This window comes from Haliotis cracherodii, unplaced genomic scaffold, assembly GCF_022045235.1.
Source record: "Haliotis cracherodii isolate W230 unplaced genomic scaffold, xgHalCrac1.p SCAF_16, whole genome shotgun sequence".
NCBI lineage: Eukaryota > Metazoa > Mollusca > Gastropoda > Lepetellida > Haliotidae > Haliotis > Haliotis cracherodii.
This window is the reverse complement of record NW_027266271.1, coordinates 29,804,975-29,817,463: the sequence shown is the minus strand read 5'-3', so window position 1 is coordinate 29,817,463 and position 12,489 is coordinate 29,804,975.

Genomic DNA, 12,489 nt, shown 5'->3' with positions numbered 1-12,489 from the left:
TCTCCCTTTGATGGGTTGATTGTAAAATCGTTACTCGTATTAAATACGAATACAGATTTATCTGCTGAAATTCACATTGCATTAAGGAACGACCTCACATTATTAATTCGGCTTTATTTGATAAACTAATCAATAAAACATAAATAATAAATTAATTTCCCGAATTCATGACCGTAATTTTGGTTAATTTAGTTAATGGTCAAAAGTTATTGTATCGAACGCCTTGTTAGAACGATGTGAGGATATAAGTTATCGCTGAAGTGTCATTAACAGACACGTATTGCAATAAAAGAAGAGGGAGTAGTGCACTTTACCTTGAAACAGTTATCGCTATATAAACTGCGCCCGTTAAACTACATTGTTGCCAAAGAAGATAACACAAACATAATCACATACGATATAACCCTACTACCTCTACACTCAACACTCAAGTGGGCTATTTCATATTTTATGATGGCAATGTAGTGCGTAGCTACGTAATATATGTTTTGTCAGAGAAGAGTGATGAGCAGCACTCCAGACGTAATTCTCCAGCCGAGTGTCCTTGGTCAATGCAATAGTTATGATTTACTGTTGAATGGTTCCTTGTAGTTGTATCGTGTACCATTCATCGACGTGGACGTTGGCGACGAAGTCGGTGTAGGTGTTCACGTGGTTGGCGCCGTGTCTGTGATCGTATACAGGTTCAGCTACCATAGTTGTCACCATGATAGTTGTAGTAGGAGTAGCTGTAGTCACGGTAGATGTGGCAGCACCGTTGTAGTGCGAGTTGTGACCGAAGTAGTACGTAGTTGTCGCCACCGTAGTTGTACCAGTAGTAGTAGTAGTAGCAGTAGTAGTAGTAGCAGTAGTAGTAGTAGAGTACTTGACACCGTAGTTCTAGGAGTATATGGCACCAGTAGTTGCAGTAGTAGAAGTAGTTGTAGCAGCAGTAGTTCCCGTCACCGTAGTTGTAGCAGTAGCAGCAGTAGTAGTAGTTGTAGCAGTAGTTGTCGCCACCGTAGTTGTAGCAGTAGCAGCAGTAGTAGAAGTAGTTGTAGCAGCAGTAGTTCCCGTCACCGTAGTTGTAGCAGTAGCAGCAGTAGTAGTAGTTGTAGCAGTAGTTGTCGCCACCGTAGTTGTAGCAGTAGCAGCAGTAGTAGAAGAAGTTGTAGCAGCAGTAGTTGCCGTCACCGTAGTTGTAGCAGTAGCAGCCGCAGTAGAAGTCGTTGTAGCAGCAGTAGTTGTCGCCACCGTAGATGTAGCAGTAGCAGCAGTAGTAGAAGTAGTTGTAGCAGCAGTAGTTGTCGCCACCGTAATTGTAGCAGTAGCAGTGGTTACCGTCCCTGTAGTTGTAGCAGCAGCAGCAGTAGTAAAAGTAGTTGTAGCAGCAGTAGTTACCGTCACCGTAGTTGTAGCAGTAGCAGTGGTTGCCGTCTCTGTAGTTGTAGCAGTAGCAGCAGTAGTAGAAGTAGTTGTAGCAGCAGTAGTTGTCGCTACCGTAGTTGTAGCAGTAACAGTGGTTGCCGTCTCTGTAGTTGTAGCAGCAGCAGTAGCAGCAGCAGTAGCAGCAGTAGTACTAGTAGTAGTAGTAGTAGTAGTAGTAGTAGTAGTAGTAGTAGTAGTAGTACGATCTGTAGACTGACATTTAGTCCCAGAAATAAGCAATCTTATTTTAACATATATATCCACAAAATAAAAATAAATAAATTCCAAATGGAGCCCAGAACAATCCTAAATTTCAGGACTTGCAAAATCATTCTAGACTTGAGCTGGGCTCCTTTTTAAACTAGGGTCTGAGAGAGAGACTGTACCATTTGTTAACAATCGTCTCAACGTGACGGGGTTGAACATAATCAATTATCTGAAAACAATAGCTGAGTCGAATCACGTAGGTTTGTATAAAAGGTCGAGAGATGTGTAAAATGCATGTGCCAATGGATTGCAAACTGCTCAATCTATTTTTTAGCGTGTGAAATCAACACGGATGTACCTACATAAATACACCTATTACCAGCCGGGCTTCCTGCTGCACGCGGTGATACCTAATAAATCTGGCATTACGACTGCCCTGAAATGTGCCCGGGGGAATATAGAACATGGGCATTCAGGGATCGCGCAGTGGTCAACCATCTGATCCACCTGATCTTGTGGGGCAGCTGCTCCAGCCGCCATATTGTCCACCTGCTGCCGAGTGGTTGAAGAGCTGCGTTTGTTTGTTTCTTTACTGTTTAAATCCACACTCAGCAATATTCCAGCTATATGACTGAGGTCTGTAAATAATCGAGTCTGGATCAGACAATCCAGTGATTGACATCACGAGCATCGATCCACGCAATTGGAATACGATGACATACATCAACCAAGTCAGCGTGCCTGACCACCCGATCCCGTTAGTCGCTTCTTACGGCAAGCATGGGTTGCTGAAGACCGAGTCTACCCCGGACCTTCAAGGGTTTGCAGCTCTATGTACACGACAATTCACTGGCACGTGCCGATTGTATAGTCAGTGTTCTGCATAGACTTGTTGGGTCCCTGAACAGCCTAAGTTCTCTTGTGGTATGAGGCACTGCAGCGGGAGCCGGAGCCCATGTAACCAACTTTATTGGTTGTCTTCTCACTCCGTCTGTCTGTCCGCCCGTCTGACAGTAAGACCGAAACCTTCCAAAAATCAACTCTTTTCTCCGAAAGTATTGAACAATATAATAGTCATGCCAAAACGAAACCCGTGAAGACCCTGGTTAGAATTGGTATTTAGCAACCCTTGCTTGTCGTAAGAGGCGACAAGCAGGATCAGGTGGCCAGGCTCGCTTACTTGATTGATGCATGTAATTGCGGGGATCGATGCTCATGATGTTAAGCAGTGGATTGTCTGATCAATACCCGATTATTTATAGACCGCCGTCATACAGCTGGAATATTGCTGAGCGCGGCGTCAAACAACAAACTAATAATTAGGAAAGCTCTATGACCTTATTTAAGAATGATTTCGCGGATAAAATTCATCTCAACTAAAATCTTTCCTTACATTGTTCCATTCACACTTACAGAATAAACCTCATGTGGGAAGCTGATATAACCTCACGAGGGAAGCTGATATAACCTCACGTGGGAAGCTGATATAACCTCACGTGGGAAGCTGATATAACCTCACGAGGGAAGCTGATATAACCTCACGAGGGAAGCACATATGACCTCACGTGGGAAGCTGATATAACCTCACGTGGGAAGCTGATACAACCTCAGGTGGGAAGCAGATATAACCTCAGGTGGGAAGCAGACATAACCTCACGTGGGAAGCAGATATGACCTCACGTGGGAAGCAGATATAACCTCAGGTGGGAAGCAGATATAACCTCACGTGGGAAGCGGATATCACCACGTGGGAAGCAGATATAACCACGTGGGAAGCAGATATAACTTCACGGCTGATACTGACACTTTCGGTGTCCAGGACCTGGCGTCTTCGGACTTCTCTTGTGGCACCATTTATAGCTCCGTGCATGGCATATTGGTGCAAGTAGTTGATACAATGTATGTTTATATATTCGTATGACTGTATATTTTCAGGTTCGATGTACTACTTGTATCTGTAAAATAGTTACCAATCAATTTACCAATATGTGTGAGCACGTCTATCATATACTGAACAGCAAAAGTTCCTGTGACATTGAATAAGATTTAATGCAAAGTTATGTTTTTTACCAAATCTGAAACCATTTCGGTTTGCAACAGATAAAAGACTCCTGTAAGTGTTCAAATGGTTTAATTTGCCATACTGACTTCAGAAAATGCGTGATTTCATAAATAAAACATGAACATGCCAAAATGTCAATTTACAAATCAATAGCGTGTGTGTCCACCTCTGGTTGCGATGCAAGCAACACACCTTCGTCTAATGGAATGGACCAGGCGTCGCAAAAAGTCCTGTTGGATATCTGTCCATATCTGTTGGAGCATGTTTCGAAGTTCTTGGAGTGTCTGTGGAACACGTGGTTGACGTCGAAGGCGCCGATCCATCTCACCCCACCCCACATGTGCTCGATTGGTGAGAGATCAGGGGAGCGAGCCAGGCAGGGGATGACATTCACGTTGTTTTGTTGAAGAGAATCCTGACGCAAAAACGGTAGAACAACAGGGCCGATCATCTCGTCGCGGTAGCGCTGTCCACTGAGATTTCCCTCTACCACTATCAAACGGGTCCTCTGTCTTGCTGTAATCCCAGCCCATACCATAACGCAGCCGCCCCGAACCGATCTTCTTCCATGACACAATGATTGACGTAACATTCACCTCGACGTCGGTACACTTGAATCCGTCCATCGCTGTGGCTGAGGTGAAAGAAAGACTCGTCAGTGAATAGAACTTATCCCCACTGTATGGCCGTCCAGCGTAGACGCTGTCTGCACCACTGTAGACTTGCTTGACGGTGGTTCCTTGTAAAAATGTGACGTCCTGCGGGTCTTCTGGCGACAATCCCTGCACATCTGAGGCGACGACGGACGGTTTGTGAAGATATTCGTCGAAGGCCAGGGATGCTTTTTGCAGTCACTGTTGCTGGCTGGAGTCGATTTCGTAGGCGTGTTCTTCGAATCCAGTTGTCTTGTCGATTATTGGTTACGCGCGGCCTGCCACTCCGAGGATGGTCTCTGACTGCATTCGTCTGTTGCCAACGTTGCCATAAACACCAAATGGTGTTTCTGTGGACGTTACATTTTCTTGCAACATTACGTTGACTCGATCCTGCTTCTAGCATACCAATGGCTCGCAGACGCTCATTTTCGGACAGGCGTGGCATTTCGTAATGTTGAATAATTGCGTAAGTTTGTTGTTTTTCTGAGTGGTTGTTGTCAGCACGATGCTAAACAACGCACATGGAATCCCGTTAACGCACATGTTTTATACCCATTCTTGGGTAGTGAAATGCATGAGCCTTGCATAAAAGTCAACTTTTGCATCAGAGAACATATATCGGTATATGGTCTCTGTTTTGCATGGAATGCATGCTTTTCTATAGCAGTTGCGTTTTTGTGACTTGATTCCATACATGTACTACAATATTGAAAACCAAACTTTACTTGTTTGAAAAATACACTAAAATAGAGTTGTCACAGGAACTTTTGTTGTTGAGTATAGGTTGTGAAATAACATGAAGCTGTTTCGGCAGGTGCATATACAGCGTCCCGGTTTTATTAAGTTCTGCATGACCAGCAACGACAGAAACTGTAACATTCGCGAGCACTCGTGCAATTCCGGGACTAGGCGGCACGTGCTGTTCACGTGTCGAGGATGGGAGGAATGTATGCTCAGGTGTCCATTTCAAAGTAACAATTGGTGTCGGAATAAACGTCAGACAGTCTCTTTAACTCACACGTTGTGTCCGTCCTGCCCGTGCTACCGAGTTCCGCTGCGCGGACGCTGTGCGCGAGATGGACGAAAACCAGTCCAAGTTGGGAATTTGAGACTCGTCCAGAGGACTGGTGTGAACGTAATTTCACCCAGAGGCGGATTCTGGAGTGTGTATGCTTTTTCGCCGCTTTTAGCAATATTCCAGCAATATTACGGCGGGGGACACTAGAAATGGGCTTCACACATTGTACCCACGTCGAGAATCGAACCCGGGTCTTCAGCGTGACGAGCGAACGCTTTAACCACAAGGCTACCCGACCGCCCGCAGGATTTAATAAAAGGGGATACCACTTGGGCCATTTGTAATCACAAATGCGTTATGTAAAACCGTTATTAATTTTGCTTTAACAAAAAAATCAATATGTAATCATGGTAGGCAATGTGCATACAAAATGTCATCAGGTGTGTAAAAAGGGGAGAGACGGGAGGGGGTGACGGGAGTGGCCACCCCCAGAACATTCAGTCGTGTCATGTTATACACGTCACGCGTTGTTCCCGCTCATCAAGTAACCTGATTAATTGTGACGAAACCTTTACAAGTGTCCCGTGTTCCGGCACAGTTGATTGCATCGCCGAGGAGGGAGTGTGCCTGGACACTACTTTCATTAATTTGGCTCATTCTCTCCCACAGTGTTACAACCAGAGTGCAAGCGTCTATTAATATAATCTGTACTCACGAATCGTGTAACATTAACACGATGTTGGCGCACAAGTCGTGCGTATCTTGCTCTACCGGAAGTATATCCGGTATCTGTGATGGTCAAGGTCATTATGTGGTCGACGCGTTTGGATGTGGTGACTGACAAGGGTCATCCAGTATTTCAGTAGTAAAGGTATTTCTGGAGTGAGAGGTAGACATTCTCAACATATACACGTTTTAGCGAGGCTTAGTCGTGTGTCATCGGTAATGGAATAAATACACAAGCAGTGTTTCCCGGCTGCCCGGGTACCTGGGTTCGAAGTCCTGATTCGTCCTGATATCATTCTTGTTATTCAACCACATACATGTTTGTTTGTTTGTTATTTAACGCTGCACTCAACAATAATCCAGCTATATGACGGCGGTCTGTAATTAATCATGTCTGGACCAGACAACCCAGTGATTGACATCATGAGCATCACACGACAAATATATGCTGTTACTTAGTCCTCTTTGCTTCTCTCAAATGCTGATGCCTTGTTCTCGAAGATGTAAGTAAAATCATGTGATAGCTACGCTAGGGGTGACTATTGGGGCTATTTCAACTATTGCAATAGTAACCCATTCTACTGTTTGTTGGTTTGTTGTTTAACGCTGCTTTCAGCAATATTCCAGCTTTTTGGCAGCGGTCTGTAAGTAATTGAGTCTGGACCAGACAATCCAGTGTTTGATATCATGAGCGACGTTCCACGCAATTGGTATACGATGACATGCAACAACCAAGTGAGCGAGCCTAACCGCCCAATCCCTGAAGACCTATTCTACCCCGAATCTTCACGGGTATGTGACTTAGTGGATCGGGCCTGGTCTTGACCAGACGCGATTATTAAATGAATAAACAGAAAAATTCTCAAACCTATGGGTTATATAGAGTGTTCCACCTTGTAAGCATTTTCAAGAGAAATTTAAGAGGAAGACGCGTGTATCTGTCATGACCTCTGTTGTCCAAGGGGAAGACACGTGTATCTGTCATGACCTCTGTTGTCTAAGGGGAAGACACGTGTATCTGTCATGACCTCTGTTGTCTAAGGGGAAGACACGTGTATCTGTCATGACTTCTGTTTTCCAAGGGGAAGACACGTGTATCTGTTATGACCTCTGTTGTACATTCGGAGATGGATCGGCGCCTTCGACGTCAACCACGTGTTCCACAGACACTCCAAGAACTTCGAAACATGCTCCAGCAGATATGGACAGATATCCCACAGGACTTTGTGCGACGCCTAGTCCATTCCATTAGACGAAGATGTGTTGCTTGCATCGCAACCAGAGGTGGACACACACGCTATTGATTTGTAAATTGACATTTTGGCATGTTCATGTTTTATTTATGAAATCACGCATTTTCTGAAGCCAGTATGGCAAATTAAACCATTTGAACACTTACAGGAGTCTTTCATCTGTTGCAAACCGAAATGGTTTCAGATTTGGTAAAAAACATAACTTTGCATTAAATCTTATTCAATGTCACAGGAACTTTTGCTGTTCAGTATATGACAGACGTGCTCACACATATTGGTAAATTAATTGGTAACTATTTTACAGATACAAGTAGTACATCGAACCTGAAATTATACAGTCATACGAATATATGAACATACACTGTATCAACTCCTTGCACCAATATGCCATGCACGGAGCTATAAATGGTGCCACAAGAGAAGTCCGAAGACGCTAAGTCCTGGACACCGAAAGTGGTTCTGTGTCGCCACCACGGCCAGGTCACTATACCTGCTGTCTGTCCGCGTGGTTTTGGCAATTCGTTTAGTAATGTATAATTGTCTTGACAATAGACAAATGAACCCGGACACCTGTAACACTGCCAAATCACAGTTTTCACAAATCTGCATCCGGGCTTGATGTGATACGGGAACTTAGTCACGGAGGGAGGGCATTGCTCCGATTACCTCAAGACGACCCTCAGCTTCCGAATAGCCGCGAGGCAAATCCGTTTTAGAAAATCAGATATGAACATGATCTGTGTGCTAGATAAAGTACATGGTCTTGTCTGATTGATATATCCGACGGAAAGAGAGGATCCGGGTTCTTGTACCCCTAATGACGTCAGGATGTAGTCACAGTCAGCAGGCAAGCACGTTGCTTCAATTTCCTGTTTGTCACTAGTTCTGCGACCTATGAATACCCTGAAGGACTTTGAGGTATGCTGTTTAGGATGGGATGTTGATGGTCATCTCTAAACTGATACGACGTCACGTGACCCCCACAGAAGCCAGCGATGAATCTTTGGGCACTAGCTGGAACACGAGTGGGTGTACGAGTGGCCCAATAACCTTAGGTGCCGCAGTTGGCTGTGCGGAATAACGTCCCTTTGTTGAGACAGGAACGGCTGATCTTTGGTTCCAATCCACGATTTTCCCTGATTATGAGTGAGTGAGTATTGTTTTACGCCGCTTTTAGCAATAGTCGAGCAATATCACGGCGGGGGACACCACAAATGGGCTTCACAAATCGTACCCATGTCGGAAATCGAACCCGGTCTTCGGCGTGACGAGCGAACGCTTTAACCACTAGGCTACCCGACCGCCCCTCCCTGATTATGATACTTTACGTTGGTACAACTGCATCACGTTGCCACACAGTGATGTCACTCGCGAGTTTAGCTATACCGAGGCTTCCTTGTCCGCGAGGTACTACACATTTGGCAGACATCAGGAAAATGTCTCCCAAGCAAAAAGGGGGACTATTCTCCTTGGAATGGTGTCCAGGGTGCGTACAGTCGAATCGAACTCGTGGTAACCTGGAAAAATGTTCGAGTTATCCGGGAATTCGACACATCCAAGTTCGAAACAACGAAGTTCGACTGTAATTAGTGACACTGGTGTCCCTCGCATGGATATTGCTGGAATATTGTTAAAAGCGGCGTAAAACCATTCTCACTCAATTTCTTTAGAACACGAAGCCACGCCGAACGGAGGAATGGGGACCAGTCTACGTGTGGACTATACATATGAACTATTTGCTTTCGGCATGTGTATGGTCTCTGACATGACGACCGGTATCATTAACCTTAATCAAAATTCATGCTTCTTTTTTTAAATGTTTACTTGAAGCAATCAGAGCATATGCAACAATAATTAAGATCTTTGATTTCACCTGACGTAGACATTGTCCATCCGTCCATTAGACCATTAGACCAGAACTTTCTAAAAACAACCCTTTTCTCTTATTTACTGAACAATATTGTATTCACATACAAAGATATTCCTGCATATAGGTTATTATAAAATGTTCAAAGGTCTGCAACAGGATAATTCTTTATGGTCATATTGTTTTACATATAATTGACTTATAAAGTTTTAAGAAAGCATTTTTGAAGACATATGCTGGGTTATAAACTGCTAGGCAAAAGAAAGTATACGCTTGAGTTTGTCCCCAAAATTACAAACGTCATCAAAACGTTTCCAGGCTGAAGATAGTCACCGAACACAGTCAACCAAAATACAACACTGACACCCGTATCAAATACATCACCATCTAATAACCATTTCTTGTTTGTTTCATGTTTAGCCGCCATCAATCAAACAAGGGAATAAACTTTCTTTTGCCCAACAGTTTAGTGAGCGAAACCGTACGAAAAGAAACAAACAGTGAATAAAGTGGCCTCATGAATTCACGTCGTGAGACGCTAACGCCGCTGGTGCTGTTTCACGTCTTGGTTCAGAAACATTCAAAAGGAGTACATGGTGTTTGTTTGTCTGGTTAACGCCACACCCAGCAATAAACCAGCTATTTGACGGCGTCATGTCACAAGGAACGGCAGCCAAATAAGACATCGAGCTAACCACCCGATACTTTGAGTCGACCTTTACGACTTGTCACTACAGCAAACTCAGAACATCCACGGGTGGTATACTTCACGAGATGCGTGCCGCGGTGAGAGTTAAAAAAAGATTAATTTATGTTAACTCCCTTTGCAATGAATATATCTTGTTAAACCCTAGGCGCGGCATCTTTTACTTGAATTTTTAACAAACATGCGCAGTATAGAAAGGCGAGTATTTAAATGTGCACAATGTGTCGGTATCCAGGTTGAAGTCAATATTTTGACAGTAGACTCTAAAGGGAAACCGGTCTGCAATCAGGAAGTTTAAAGAAGAATTATTTATAATTCAGAACATGTGTTTCTTTTTTGCCAGACCTGCACGAGTACATCTTTAGGAAAATGGGCGTTGTGTAATTCAGCATTGTTGGAACAAAGCAGATGAACCTTGCGCCATGTCAACACCGCGGTATCCGGGACGAGACTCCGCGTTGAGACTGCACGACACCCGTCCTCCGAGCAGTGCATTATGTACAACACGGGTAGAACGCCATGAGCGGAGTTTACCCGATCCGGGTGTTGATTTTGGTAGACAGTTCTCTTCAATTCTAAGAATATGTGTTGTTGGTTTATCTCCGGGAGAATGACGTCAGATATTATTTGTTCTCAAAATATGTCTTCTATTTGAAATTGACATTGTCAGTCTGTGGCAGATTTGCCTTTCTAATAAAAGCGTATGTTTTCGATGAATCATTGCTAGACGTGTTCACCAAATATATATTTGAAATATACTTTTCTAAATTCTTATCAACCATAACGTGTGAATTAATTTACCCTTTTTTACAAACGCCTAATGCCATCCCAGATTTTCGGTTATCTATTCATAGACATTTCATTCCTATTTTACATTTTACGCGGATAATCGAGACTGATTATTCTCTGGCTCTAGTAGGGCTGGGACGGGTACCTCGGGTACTCGGGTCGGGTGGGTCCTTAGTAGAACCCGGGTACCCATAGAACTACCCGGACCCGTGGTTAGTCACGTGAGATATTGTTTATTATCTTTATTTTAAAATTATCTAAAACTCTATGGTAACACTATAAGTCACTAATGTTCCCATTTCTTTCTGACAATGCACCCATTCCTTGACTTTTGTATGTTTGAATAAAGATAAAACTTCATGCAGTAAACTTCAGTGTATGCATGACCGGATCCTTTTACACGTGTATCTAAATACATTTTACCAGGGCTACGGTCAAACTTTTCCAAATCGGACAGTTTGTACCTATCTCTAACTATCTACAGTCGGTATCCGGGTAGGGTCGGGTAACAGGGTGGTGGGTACCTGGGTAGTAAATTTGGACTCGTCCCAGCCCTAGTTTCAAGTGAACTGAGTCGATACTTCCGCCTGTGCACGTTAACACCCGAGTTTCAGCATAAGCTCAGTAGCACCTGTCAATTATGCTGAGTCAGCTAGCTACAAAAGCAACGTTGATCCCGGACATTAAAACTGCACATCCATATGGAGTTCAGTTTCAGCAAAATAATAAAAAAATACACCATCGTGAAACTGGATTTCTGTTGCATCCTCAATTGACTGTGTGGTTTGTTTACAGGCCCCCGTGGCATTGAGTACTGCTGTGTGGCGCGACGAAACAAACACTGACGTCTTTATGCAAGTGGGCCGCCTCCGTGGTCTAGTGGTAGAGCGTCCGCCCGGAGAGCGGAAGGTCCGGGGTTCGATCCCCGGCCGCGTCATACCAAAAGACGTTAAAAGTTGGTACTTGTCGTTACCCTGTCTGGCGCTCGGCATTAGGCGATGAAACAAGGACTGGTCGGCCCGGAGTCAGTATACTGTGTCTGAGTGGGGTATTCATGTTAAACTGCGGCATGGTATCTCAGTGAGCTAGCACTATAAATCGGCATCAGTCCGGACTAGTACAAGCAGTCACACACACACGTACATGCACGTCGCTATATAAGTGCAATAATCTTGGACGCGACGTTAAACCCAATTTCACCTTACCTCACCTTTATGCAAGTTGTGTGAGTGGCGGGTGCTACCGTTCGACCAATCATGCGCACCCTTACACCTGATGCCATCCTCGATTTTTCAGTTATCCATTCTCAAAATTTTCACCGCTATTTTGCCTTACGCGCCCAATGGAATCTGTATCGGCAGATTGACCAGACTGGTTATATTCTGTGAATAAGAAACTTGTGGTGAACGGTTTTGTAGAACTATAGCAGCAGTGAAAGTGGCTGTCACAACTAAAACTTCTCGACTTTGTTAAAATCTAGAATTAGTCATAACTGAAATGTCTAACGTTGTGTGTACCATTCCTTCTTTATGTTGATGGGGCGGTTTGGTAGCCTAGTGGTTAAAGCGTTCGCTCGTAACTCCGAAGACCCGGGTTCGATTCCCGACATGAGTACAATGTTTGAAGCCCATTTCTGGTGTCCCCCGTCGTAATATTGCTGGACTATTGCTAAAAGCGGCGTAAAACCATACTCACTCACTTTATGTTGATAATATCGCCTAATTCAAACGGATTCAGAAATAAAATGAAATAAAATGAACTGACACGTGTCTTGGTGTTGTTGTCTTATTGTAACCAC